The 13,792-nt window shown below is 40.0% G+C and overlaps 1 non-coding gene across 1 annotated transcript; it reads left to right on the top strand.

The window, feature by feature from the left end:
* The first annotated feature begins 7,067 nt into the window (after positions 1-7,067).
* LOC112753536 (small nucleolar RNA R71) lies at positions 7,068-7,174 on the top strand. Its single transcript, XR_003177920.1, has one exon. It is a non-coding gene; the product is annotated as a small nucleolar RNA R71 (small nucleolar RNA).
* The last annotated feature ends 6,618 nt before the right edge of the window (positions 7,175-13,792 follow it).

Below are 13,792 nucleotides of genomic sequence, written 5' to 3'. Positions count from 1 at the left end.
GTACAGTTCTCAACCAACTAAAGTCCGCTTATCAATTTAGAAAAGAGTTGTCACAAAATTAAGAACAAAATACTGGGAGTAGAAATCACAGGTCGTCTCCCAACGAGTTGACAAAAGAGTGCAGCTTATTGGTCAGAGGTTTTCCAAGAAATTTTTGAGTTTGAGAAACAGAAAAATAAATAATTGTAAACTGAAGCAATGGAAGGTAACGAGAGAATTTATATAATCAATTAAAAGCCTTGACCGGGGGAATGATTAATTGGAAGTTTCTATCCTTGTTGGATTTTCTCAAGTGTAGTATCAAAAGGTTATTGTTCTACTTGGTTATCCTTTACAGAATAAATGAAAGTCAAGCAACTAACTAACCAACTCTGAACCCCAGATCCTAATCCTTTCCTAAAGAAGGATTAGAGTCAGAAACCAGGAAGTTAGCCAACAACTTCTAATTTAACTAATCACTTGAGCATTCAAACTCGAGGGTCTCCTTTTAATCAACCCCCCAAGTCAAGTTGGGGAACTACACCATTAACATGAATATAACTTTCACAAGATTAAAAAGGGAATAAAAGGAAGACATGATAAACAATAACTGAAAATTAATTAAAAGTAAAAGTGGTTCTTTGCATTAATAAATTCCAAAATCATAAACATACTTATCCAAACAGGGTTAATGGGCAAGAAAAGAGTAAAGGAATAGGAAAACAAACTAGAATAATGAAGCTTCAACGGAGGTAATGACTTTTCTCAATATCCAAAACAAAAGCAATAAATTTTAAAAACTATGAATGTGAAGAACCCTAGAGGAAGTAGTAGAATTCTCTCTAAGATTCCAAAACAAAACTAAAACTATGCCTAATGTGATGTGTGTTGAGTCTCTGCATGTCCCCTGGCTCTAATCTGTGTTTTTGGGCTGGAAACTGGGTCCAAACTCGGCCCAAAATTGCCCCCAGCGTTTTCTACAACTTCTGCAGATCGCGCATGTCACGTGTACGCGTCAGTCACGCGTGCGCGTTGTTTGGCGATTTTCCTTGTCACGTGTACGGGTCAGGTACGCGCACGCGTCTTTGTGCAAACTCCAATGCACGCGTACGTGTCAGGTACGCGCACGCGTTGCTGTGCAAATTTTCAAATCGCGCGCACGCGTGAGCCATGTGTGCGCATCGATGCTCGCTGGTTATCTCCTTAGTTTCTTGTATTCCTTCCATTTTTGCAAGCTTCCTCTCCATCCTCTAATCCATTCCTGCCCTACAAAGCCTGAAACACTTAACACACAGATCACGGCATCGAATGGTATAAAGAATGATTAAAATACATAAATTAAAGGCTTAGGAAGTAAGTTTTTAATTATAGAACAAAACTAGGAAGAGATTGTAAAATCATGCAAATAGTATGAATAAGTGTGTAGAGACTTGATAAAAGCCACTCAAATTAGCACAAGATAAACCATAAAATAGTGGTTTATCAAACTCCCTACACTTAAACATTAGCATGTCCTCATGCTAAGCTCAAGGAAATTAAAAGAATAAATAGGGAAAAGTAAGACTCATGAAATGCAACATATGTATGAATGCAACTATATGCTAAGATGATTCTGCCTACTTGGGTAAAAGTAAATAAGTTCCTCAAGACAAACATAAATCAGATATCACTAATTAAAATCATACAGTAAAGAAAAGTAGACTTATAAGAAGACAGCTCATGAAAGCAGGGAATATAGAATTAAGCATTGAACCCTCACTGATAGTGTATGTGCACTCTAATCACTCAAGTGTATAGGGTAATCCACTCTAGTCTTCTCTAGTCATACTATCCAAACTTTGTTCTTCACCTAACCAATCAACAAGTATTTAATGTACCAATGCAAATATCATGAGGTCTTTTCAAGGTTGTAATGGGGCTAAGGTAAAGGTGAGGGTGTATATATGGCTAAGTGAGCTATAATATGAATCCTTGATTAACCTAAGCTTTCACCTAAACACACACACACACTCTATGTAATTCTAAAATCATGCCTTGCTACCCAAAATTCCCACTTTTGCATATTTCTCATACTCATGTACCAAATTTTCTTTTAATTTTTATCACATATGCATTGATCTTTCATTAACTTAACATTGGGATAATTTTGTCCCCTTATTTATTTATTTATTTATTTATTGAATATTTTTGGGTTTTTTTTTTTAATGATAAAAGCAAACATAATATATCAATGCACATGAATTTTTAATTTTTCTGGTCTCACGTGAGTAGGTGCCCAAATTCCTAATATTTTATCATAACACATTCCCTATTAACCCATGTTCCCACATTTTTCCCACACTTAATTGACACACAATCTCTATCTTAAGCTAACCAAAGATTCAATTGGGGTGTTTAATTGTTTTTTCCGCTTAAGGCTAGTGATGTGGTAAAATATAGAATAAATGGGGGTTAAAAGGCTCAAAGTGGCTAACAAAGGTAAATGGAAGGGTAGGCTATTTGGGATAAGTGAGCTAATAATCAAATAATGGCCTCAATCATATGCATGCATATAAACACATTAAACATTGGACATATAGTGTGGAACAAAATAAAGATTATAATTATAGAGAAGAAAACACACAAGAATAAAATATCATGGTTAGATAATGTAACCATACAATTAGGCTCAAAAATCTCACTAGGTTGTGTGTTCTTAGCTATAACTTATGTTCCAATTTACAGTCTTCAAACAAGTTTAACAAAAAAGTTTTAATTTAAATTAGTGAAATATTATAAAATAGAGTCTTGAAAAGAAATTTATTACTTTAACCAAGCAAACATACATGCAAACAATTATTATCATGCAATCTATTCTATCTACCAAAAGAAAAACTAAAATGTTGGTGTTAAGAGAGAGAGGTTACCTCCAGAAGTCAGATACTGACCGACCTCCCCACACTTAAAGCTTGGCACCGTCCTCAGTGCCATCAGTCAGGAACAAAGGGGGGCTGGTAACAGCATCTCCACAGTCGGGGTTATCATGGCTCCCGTTACTGGTAGGTAAAGTGGAGTCCAGAGTGTCTGGTTCTTCTTCAGGTGGGTGGTTGTCAACAATCAGCTCCTTGAGGTCTGTAAATTGGCGCTTGTTACGGTGCTCCATTCTCTTTGTCTGCCGGTCAAGCCGGTCCAATCTCTGAAGTATCTGAAGGAGCAGCTGATTTATTGAAGGTGCTTGTGATGTGGAAGAAGAAGGAATATCTCCGGCCGGGTCTGCAATCCAGCTGGTAGTGGCTGCTTGTGGTCTGATGTACTTCCTGTTGGGGACCCCAGCTCTGTAGGAGACTCCAGCTGCCGAGACTAGATCTGAAACCAAGGCAGAAAAAGGTAGGTTGCCCGTAATCTGTACGTGTCTCATGGCGTGCCGGAGGTATCTTGGTAAGTTAAGAGACTGGTCTGTAAGGATACACCAGAGGGGAACAGCCATGTCTGTAGTGAAGGAGGACTCGTGAGTGCTCGGAAAGATGTAGTAGGACATAATCTGTGTCCACACTCGAGCCTCCAAGGTAAGTGCTGAAGCCAATATGCCCTTAGGTCGGGATCGATGGTATCCATATATCCATCTGCTGCCAAGTTGTGCTATAACTCTAAGGACGGCGTCCCAATCAAATTGGTATGTCTGGTGCTTGAAAGAGGCTTCTTGGTATGCGTCCAATCCTTCTGGGGCAAGGGGGAGATCTAAAGCTCGCTGAATGGCCCCTTCAGAGATAGGGACTTGCTTCTGACAGACATAGACAGACTGCAGGGTTGGCATGTGAAAATTGGAGTAGATTTCAACTACCCATGAGAGGTTAACCTGCCGTGGCTATCTCTGTAAGAATCTCCATTGTCTGCGCTCAATACGGGGCTCTACAAACTCAATAATATGGGTAGGGAGGATGAGTAGGTGCTCATTGTTGTAGTTCCGCTCAGCTAGGATGGGGAACATCTGCTCACAGTAGCGGTTAGTGAACCGCACAGTGTCCCTTACTGGAAAGGCTTTCTCTGTTTCATCGACCTTGATGATCCTCTTGACTCGCTTTGTGGATGGCTTGACTGATGTTGAGGACAGTTCCGCAGCTAGCGCTCTTTTTGTTCCTCTCCTTGCCTGTGGTTTAGGAGTAGCTTTCTCTTTACCCTTCTTGGTGGCCATCCTGAAAAGGGAAAAGGAAAGTAACATGTAAAGCCAAGGGTTAAAACAAGGAGGAGGACAGTACAAGTGATAATCAATGCCAAGGTAAAGAAGGATGTCGTTAACATATGGTCGCGACTACATGTGATCAGTTCATCAATGGAAATATGGCAAGTGCATATTATGGCAAGTAGATGCAAGATGTTTATTAGCATGTCGGCAAAGGCATGAGTAGCATAGGTCAAGCTTCGATAGCCAAAATGTATTATCACTCGTAACAAACTAACCATCACATTTGTATTGACAATTATATCCAATTAATAAAGGGTTACAAGAGTTTTGTGAAAAACAGGCAGTAGAGTAGAATAATAGAATAATTAAGAATGCATAATGCCATATGGACTTTTCACAAACACTTGGTAGGCATGTAAAATATGTTAAGGAAAGTATGAAATCCAACATGCAAGCAACCCAAAGAATAATATTAATTGTCAAATCACATCCTGATATATCCACAAGCAAAATAGAGAAGAAAAGAATCACCCATTTACATTTCTAACACCAACAGAAAAAATGCATGGAAGAAGAAAGAAAAAGAACCCATAGATAATGAAATTAAAAGAAAAATAAAGAAGAAGGAAACATAAATTAAAGTAAAAGGGTAAAAAGGGAGGAAAAAAAGAACCTGGATGAAGAAGATGAAGAATGGAAAAGAAAGTAATAGAGAGTAAGAAAGAATAAGGAAGAAGAAAGAAAGAAGAGGGAAGAAATAATTAGTATTGAAAAGAATTAGGATTGGAGGGGTGGAAGATATGAAATCAGGCGCTGAGGTGTTTTAGTTGTGCGTCGCATGCGACGTATACACGTGCATCACGCGTACGCATGGGGCGCGGAAATTTCAGGAGACGCGTACGCGTCAGGGACGCGTACGCGTGACATGGGTTGTGCTGTTGGCGTGAAGGCAGCCCCGCGCACGCACAACTCTCTATCCAATACGCACAATTGCCAAATTTTTAAACGACGCGTGCGCGTCAGGGACGGCACGCGTGGGTGCCCTGGATTGGAAAACGACGCGTACGCGCGTCAGGGGCGCGTACGCGTGATAGGATTTGCGCTTCTAGCACAATTCCAACCCCACACCATCATAACTCTCTGGCCATATACTTATTTATGCTGATTTGCAGGGTTACGCGTACACGTGAGTGACGCGTACGCGTGGGTGTGTTTTTGCCTAAAGCACGCCTCCAGCCCTGCTCCCACGCAACTCTCTGTTCAATTCTTCTTTGGCTTGCACGCACATATGACTCGTACGCGTCAGCGACGCTTGCGCGTCGTGTGCTTTTTTTATATATATATATGTAGAATGCAAAATGCAGCATGCAGATGTATATGCAGAAACTATGAATGGCTACTGAGAAAAATAAAATAAAATAAAGCTAAGAATAAAAGTGAAAGATCGTACCATGGTGGGTTGTCTCCCACCTAGCACTTTTCTTTAACGTCCTTAAGTTGGACGGTCCACTAGCTCAGTCTTCTGCGGTTGGTGGATCCTCCAAGAGGAAGATCTCCAGCTCCTTGTTTTTCTTCATCTTCTCACCATGATATAGCTTTAAGCGATGTCCATTGACCTTGATGAATTTGGAGCTTGAAGGATGACGCAGGTGAAAGACTCTGTGTGGCTCTGCTTTCTCTACTCTGTAGGGACCTTCCCATCTGGATCTCAACTTGCCTGGTATGAGCCTTAGTCTGGAATTGTAAAGGAGAACCAACTCCCCAGGTCTGAACTCTCTCCTTTTGATGTGCCTGTCATGCACAGCCTTCATCTTCTCTTTGTATCGCCTGGAGTTGTCATATGCTTCTAGGCGAATGTTCTCTAATTCTTGTAGTTGCATCTTCCTTTCAGCATCCTCCACTTCAACCATATCCTCAACTGGGGCGTGTTCTTGTGGGCTTGGCTCCTCCTGATTCTTCTTTTGCAGTGTGGTTCCGGACCTCAAGGTGATGGCATTGATGCCACCTTTGGGGTTGGGTAAGGGTTGAGAAGGAATTCCACTGGAGCTCAAAGGCTGGTTGTTGGAAGTGTTCATGGATCCAATCTGTGAGGCAAGAGCTTGTACAGCAGAGGTCAGACCATTTAAAGTGGAGCTAAGTGTGTTCTCCATGGCCTTTTGTCTTTGCTCAATAGACTGAAGCAACTCGTCATTAGAAGAGGAGGGTGATAAGTAATCTGAGGGGCCTGCTGCTGGTTGTTCTGAGACGCTTGGGATTGCCTTAGGTGAGGTGCTCTGTAGGGCTGGTTTTGGTTCTGCTGATACCGGTTATTCTGATTGTTGTTATTATTCCACCTCTGATTTTCCTGGTTGTCTCTGCCTCCTCTGTTATGGTTGTCCCTCCAGCCTTGGTTGGAATTATCTCTCCACCCCTGGTTGGAGTTGTCTTGCCAGCCTTGGTTATAGTTCCCACCTTGGTTATAATTGCCGCCTTGTTGATAGTATCTTTGATTCGGACGGTCATAGAAATTGTGAGTAGCTGCCAAGGTGTTGTCCTCTTGTTGGAGCTGTGGACACTCATCAGTGTAATGACTATAATCAGCACATATTCCGCATACTCTCTGAGGAACCAGTTGTTGACTATGTTGTGGTGAGAGGGGTTGAGATTGTTGTTGGCTCAGATGTATCTGCTTCAGTAGGTTGGTCATCTCACACAGAGACTGTGTAAGAGCAGTAGTCTCAATGCTAGAGGAAACCTCTGCAACAATCTTGGGATGGTTGTTCCTATGCCTGTGATTACGAGTGGACTCAGCTAAGTCGTTGATCAGTTGCCACGCTTCATCTGCGGTCTTGTACTTTTCAGGGGACCATTACTCGCACCATCCAATGTAGTCTTATCCTGACGCTTCATGCCTTGAGTGAAGTAGTTGATCAACACCAACTTGTCAATCATGTGGTGGGGGCATGCATCCAAAAGATTCTTGAAGCGCTCCCAGTACTCATAAAGGGTTTCTGATTCACCTTGGATGATGCAGGAGATCTCCTTTCTCATTCTATCAGTGACTTCAGCTGGAAAGTATTTTTTTCAAGAATTCTCTTCTGAGTGTATCCCAATTGGTAACAGTTGCTTCAGGTTGGGAGTAGTACCACTCCCTCGCCTTTCCCTCAAGAGAAAACAGGAAGGCGGTTAGCAGAATAGAAGTTTCATTTGCACCAAGACGCCTAACAGTAGAACAGGCTGTCTGAAAATCCCTGAGGTGCTTGATAGGCTCCTGAGCAGGTAAGCCATGAAACTTGGGCATCAAGTTGATTAGTGCAGTCTTCAGTTCAAAATCTGCTGCCAGATTAGGATGATGCACTTGATACGGTTGCAGTGTAAAATCTGGAGCTCCTACTTCCTGGAGAGTAATCCTCCTGGGTGCTGCCATGTTACCTGCACGTAAATCAACTGAATCAGTAGTAGAGGAGCTTGTTTCTTCCTCAAATGCCGGTTCAGATTCGCTCTCAGATAAGACTGCTGAATTGGCAATAACCACTTCACCACCTTCAGAGGCAAACCGACGCCGAGCTCGCCTAATACGTGAAAGATTTCTTTCAATTTCAGGATCAAATGCGGCTAAGCTCGGATCATGCAGTGAACGCGTCATTCAATGAGAGAAACATATAGCTCATCGTAATAAAATAAAATAAAAAAATAAAATAAAAAAATAAAATGAAAATAAATAAATTTCAACTAATAAATTAGCACACTGTTGCAACTCTCCGGCAACGGCGCCAAAAATTGACGTGGCAGAAATTGGCCGATTAAGAATTTATAGAGAAAACAGCGTTGCAAGTACAGTTCTCAACCGACTAAAGTCCGCTTATCAATTTAGAAAAGAGTTGTCACAAAATTAAGAACAAAATACTGGGAGTAGAAATCCCAAGTCATCTCTCAACGAGTTAACAAAAGAGTGCAGCTTATTGGTCAGAGGTTTTCCAAGAAATTTTTGAGTTTGAGAAATAGAAAAATAAATAATTGTAAATTGAAGCAATAGAAGGTAATGAGAGAATTTATATAATCAATTAAAAGCCTTGACCGGGGGAATGATTAATTGGAAGTTCTATCCTTGTTGGATTTTCTCAAGTGTAGTATCAAAAGGTTATTGTTCTACTTGGTTATCCTTTATAAAATAAAGGAAAGTCAAGCAACTAACTAACCAACTCTGAACCCCAGGTCCTAATCCTTTCCTAAAGAAGGATTAGAGTCAGAGACCAGGAAGTTAGCCAACAACTTCCAATTTAACTAATTACTTGAGCATTCCAACTCTAGGGTCTCCTTTTAATCAACCTCAAGTCAAGTTAGGGAACTACTCTATTAACATGAATATAACTTTCACAGGATTAAAAAGGGAATAAAAGGAAGACATGATAAACAATAACTGAAAATTAATTAAAAGTAAAAGTGGTTCTTTGCATTAATAAATCCCAAAATCATAAACATACTTATCCAAACAAGGTTAATGGGCAAGAAAAGAGTAAAGGAATAGGAAAACAAACTAGAATAATGAAGCTTCAACGGAGGTAATGACTCTTCTCAATATCCAAAACAAAAGCAATAAATTCTAAAAGCTATTAATGTGAAGAACCCTAGAGGAAGTAGTAGAATTCTCTCTAAGATTCCAAAACAAAACTAAAACTATGCCTAATGTGAATGTGTGTTGACTCTCTGCATGTCCCCTGGCTCTAGTCTGTGTTTCTGGGCTGGAAACTGGGTCCAAACTCGGCCCAAAATTGCCCCCAGCGTTTTCTGCAACTTCTGCAGATCGCGTATGTCACGCATACGCGTCAGTCACGCTTGTGTGTCGTTTGGCGATTTTCCTTGTCACGCGTAAGCGTCAGGTACGCGCACGCGTCGCTTTGCAGATTTCCAAATCGCGTGCACGCGTGAGCCATGCGTGCGCGTCGATGCTCGCTGGTTATCTCCTTAGTTTCTTGTATTCCTTCTATTTTTGCAAGCTTCCTCTCCATCCTCTAATCCATTCCTGTCCTATAAAGCCTGAAACACTTAACACACGGATCACAGCATCGAATGGTATAAAGAAGGATTAAAATACACAAATTAAAGGCTTAGGAAGCAAGTTTTCAATTATAGAACAAAACTAGGAAGGGATTGTAAAATCATGCAAATAGTATGAATAAGTGTGCAGAGACTTGATAAAAGCCACTCAACTTAGCACAAGATAAACCATAAAATAGTGGTTTATCACATATGCAAAATTAGGGCCATTCGTACTACGTTTGTAAGTTGGGATGGCCACTTTGCCCATGTCTTCAATTAGTCGCCCCTGTAAAATAATCAATGATGTTTCGTCAGTTTTTGTTGTTTGTTATCGGTGTATACATAAACAATGCACACGTGGTGTCTTAGCTTACCGCATATGCATCTAGTTTCCTCCGTTCATTAGTGAGTTCCTTATATTGCAGACTATCGATTGCCAACACCCTTTTCCTTGTCACGTCAAACGCATACATCCACCAATGTCCTTTCCAACACATTGGAATAAACCATTGCAACAGGAACTCACAAATAACAACACGTTCAACTATTAACTGCATGGCGTAAGATGCACGACAACCATATCATACCCTTCAAAAGTTTACCCAACCTTTCCCATTAATGGTTAATTGACATAACAAAGTCATTTTCAAATGAAAATAGTACGATTCAATAAGTACATGAAGCAAACACATGAGGCAATGTCTAACATTTTCAACACACACCTATCAAATTAGGTAGAATGAATAATCCGGACAAATAAGTTCTCATTTAAATATGGTAGACCATGCACTACATAAAATAGAATGATGTCTCACCCATCTTCTCTTGGTTGCCTCCACTTTGTCAAAGAATCTGGTATCCTCTCCGAAGTTTGGACCAAAGCCCTTATTCACCGGAACTGGCCCGTTATGGAATGCATCCAGATTATGCTATAGTATCATCGTTTCCTATTGTCAAAGCAGCAACCAATCATGCAATAGGCATCATGAGATTACGAAAAAACTATATTCCTCATACCAATATTCCTGGAGACACGCAATAGAAATCATATGTGAATTGCACAGCCGGTGCATCGTTAAATGTGTAGCACATCCATTGAATTATCTGCATGAAAAAATTAAGAAGCATGATATCCAGGGTACGAGGAACAAATTCCTACAACATTGAGTTCAATAACTTACGTTGCTATTGACCCAACCACGTGCTTTCAAAGTCCATAGATCTCTCCTTGACAGCTGAAGATGCGGCTTACCTTCATAGGTTACCAACGGCGCCTCTTTGTTGAGGATAGAGTTCAAAATCCAACCCCGGACCTTTTTCTCCTTATCCTCTCCTAATCTAACACTTTTAAGCCTCGAATGTACTGTTGTGATTGGGGGTGTGGCCGGTGACTTCTCAAGCTGTGTCAATCCAAGGGAAAAGCTAGTCTTTCCAGGGCTAGGTGTGTGACAGCGTGACTTCTTAGGCATGACGGTCTGGAGGGGTTCCATGTTAATCAACCTTGTGTTCCTACCCTGTTCAACCTTTACCAATATTTCCTCAACTTTTGGACACTGCACGAAGTTCAAATCAAAGTTTCTGCATCGAATGCAACTATAGTAAGATAACACTAGTTGTAAGCGGATTGAAATCACAGAAAAAATGAGATATGGCCAATTGACATATAAACAGATGGTTATTTCTTGAACTTGCCTGTCAAAATCGTAATCAATAACTTCCACAAGTGCTGTAGATGGTGTAACTAAATCATTCTCCGATGGAGCTGACGGGCTGGCCTCCTTATTTATATGCTCACCATTTGGATTCCAGTGGTCTTGAAACAGTCGGCGCCCTCTTCCAGCAAGTGGCTCATCATCGTCATCGTCGGAGTTTGAGGAAACTACAGGTCTCTCCTTGCACGTTGGGGCTTCATGAGTTGCAGTGTTGCCTTTCCAGGATTTGCCTCTAACGACGGGCAGTTTTTTGCGTGTTCCTATTCTGGTCTCCTGTGTTATAAACGAGCATGTTACAAATTCCACTCACAAAATAGGGACAACATGAGAAAATTCAATTAAAAATATAAGCAATGTAGGTTCCAAGATGAACATATACATCACTATGTCAATATCTACCTGCATACAATGACATTTCAACATCCAACAAAACTAACATGGCACCCAAAAAATATTCAACCCGCAACCCCAACAAAATTGGTATTTAATCTGAGTACATAAGTTACAAAGTCAACGTATCTCCACAACAAGATTCACTCACCTCTTGTGGCGTTGTATGGCTATCAAGTTCTTTTGTTTCAATAGGCCTAGGTGGTGATTTTTCTGATGACTTACAGTGCCTGCTTTTAACAGATCCATCCTTGCTTTCCTGTGTACATCCATTGATAAATGCATATAGCACCCTTACTATGTTGGACATACAATCACACTTACGTTAACCGTATAAAACATCCAAAGGAAATAGGGGCATGCATCCAGTTTTGCAATTGGAAATGAACAATTCAAATATTCATATAATCTAACCACCTATAACTTCAATACTGTAAATAATTTAAATTCCAACAAACACATTACCTTGTGCGCCGCTCTAGTCTTGCGTTCCCTCTTTTGGCTTTATTTTTTGGATGTTGATTCCTCACTCACTTTTGCCCTATCTCCGATGCAATGTAACCCTATTAGGGAAAGGTCCATTGTGTTTAGAAAGTAAAAATCTAAATTCCCACGTTGGAACATTATTCCTTTTTTAAAAAATTACTCAATGGTTAAGTGGATTAGCATATAACAACGAATAAATCATCCGGGTTAGTACATCTGCAAGGACATTAGTGGCCTTCTTGTCAAGTTCTGCAACAGTCCATGCAATAACCCATGGCTCTGGTTCTCGACAGCAATCGAGTGGCCCATGCTGCAATCGCTGAAAGTATAACAGCTGGATGGCAAGGTTGAAAGGTTATGTGGTGTAACATAAAAGCAAGTAGGTAAAATAAGCAACTAAACTTTAAAGGATACCATCAGAGCGAACATGCAGCAACCACAAGTTTCATGCTTCTTAGATTTGAATTTTTCTACTGCTCGCCCCAACCACTTTGAATGTCTTATGTGCCTAATTGAATCTGTTGGGGTCAGAGACATCGAGAATAGGAGGTATGTGCCACAGCGAAATGGTCTGTTGACTCGTGCGGCATAGGAACATCTTGAAGACCACCAAGATGAAGTGCCTTCTAAAATTTGCCCGTTCTGCTTCGGTGTCCATGGGACAGGCATATACAAAGTCATACAACTGGGTGATTGATGTTTTTATTCTTAAACTGTTCTTTGATGGCCATATGCGCAGGATTCTTCTTGTTTAATTCGGGTATGGCAAAACCTAGAATTTTGGATTCAGCAAAATGTGTACAATAAATGTTACGCAAAGAAAAAGGAAACTAACCAAGCTATATATGACAAAAACTAAAAAGGAAACAGCAATAGCTTACCACCATCGCGTATCCCTAACGCTCTCCCAATCAACTCAGAATTAACACGGATGTTACTGACATCCACTATAAGTGTATTGTGTCCACATCGTATGCCTTCACTAGTTGTATTATCATTATACTCTGCTTCACTGCCCATTTTGGAATCCTCTTCACGAATCCGAACCCAATTGCATCGATCTCCGCTAGCTTCGCGACGACATTAATGTTTTTCAGGTGGGTGATCATCCCGTTGATATAGCATGGAGAATAGCGCGTCTCTACTAATTTCTATCAACAAAAAGAATACAAGTTATAAGCAACTAGAATAAAGACTGCTTAACAACAAAACGCATATTACCTTTTTCCCCATCTGAATGGTACTCTGCAAATCAAACTCAGACCACGTTCGTGCCTATAATGAACCAGTAAATCATCATTCTTGCCACTTACTACACGTTATCATTTGAATATAATTAGAAACCTAACTAACCACCCCAAGATCTCCACACACACGGCATCATGGCACTAAAATGAGTATACGATAATGAAGGATTCATTGTCAAATAAGCAGAATAACCGATGTGGTGCAGTGTTAACAAAACCAACTATCAATCACACTAGAAACAAGTCAACCAATCAGAGAATCAACCACTAGACCAAACAAGCAAACAACTAGACACCAGGTGAAATAATCATCCGAATAAGTGACCACTCCTAGTTGAACATCCGCAGTGTGAGTGTAGCATACAAACAATGTGAAGACGTGTATTACCAGCATACTACAATTTTACTTGTGATTAAAAATACAAACGAATAAGACCTACCGAATTCCAGAACCATAGACCCAAAGTTTTTTCTACCATTATAGTTAGTCTTCCATAGTATTCAGAACCTAAATAATATGTCACGAGTTACTTCACCACAGAATTTCGTCTCAGATTTGTATCAAATTGTCTTACAAAAGCAAATATCCCTAATGGATATCATTTCACATTAAATCAAATGAAATACAAATACATAAACTAAAGACTGCTAAAATATTGTAAATCAACTCAAATAAATTTTATACCTAAAATAAAATCAAAACATACCCTTTGACATCTTCTTGAAATATATTTTGAAAAAAAATTAATATTTATTTTATCATGGATTAATATTAATTAACTTTTTATTAAGAATGA

Source organism: Arachis hypogaea, chromosome 15 (assembly GCF_003086295.3).
Source record: "Arachis hypogaea cultivar Tifrunner chromosome 15, arahy.Tifrunner.gnm2.J5K5, whole genome shotgun sequence".
In the NCBI taxonomy this organism is placed as follows: domain Eukaryota; kingdom Viridiplantae; phylum Streptophyta; class Magnoliopsida; order Fabales; family Fabaceae; genus Arachis; species Arachis hypogaea.
Note: the sequence above shows the minus strand (reverse complement) of the source record. Positions and strands in the feature narration are given on the sequence as shown.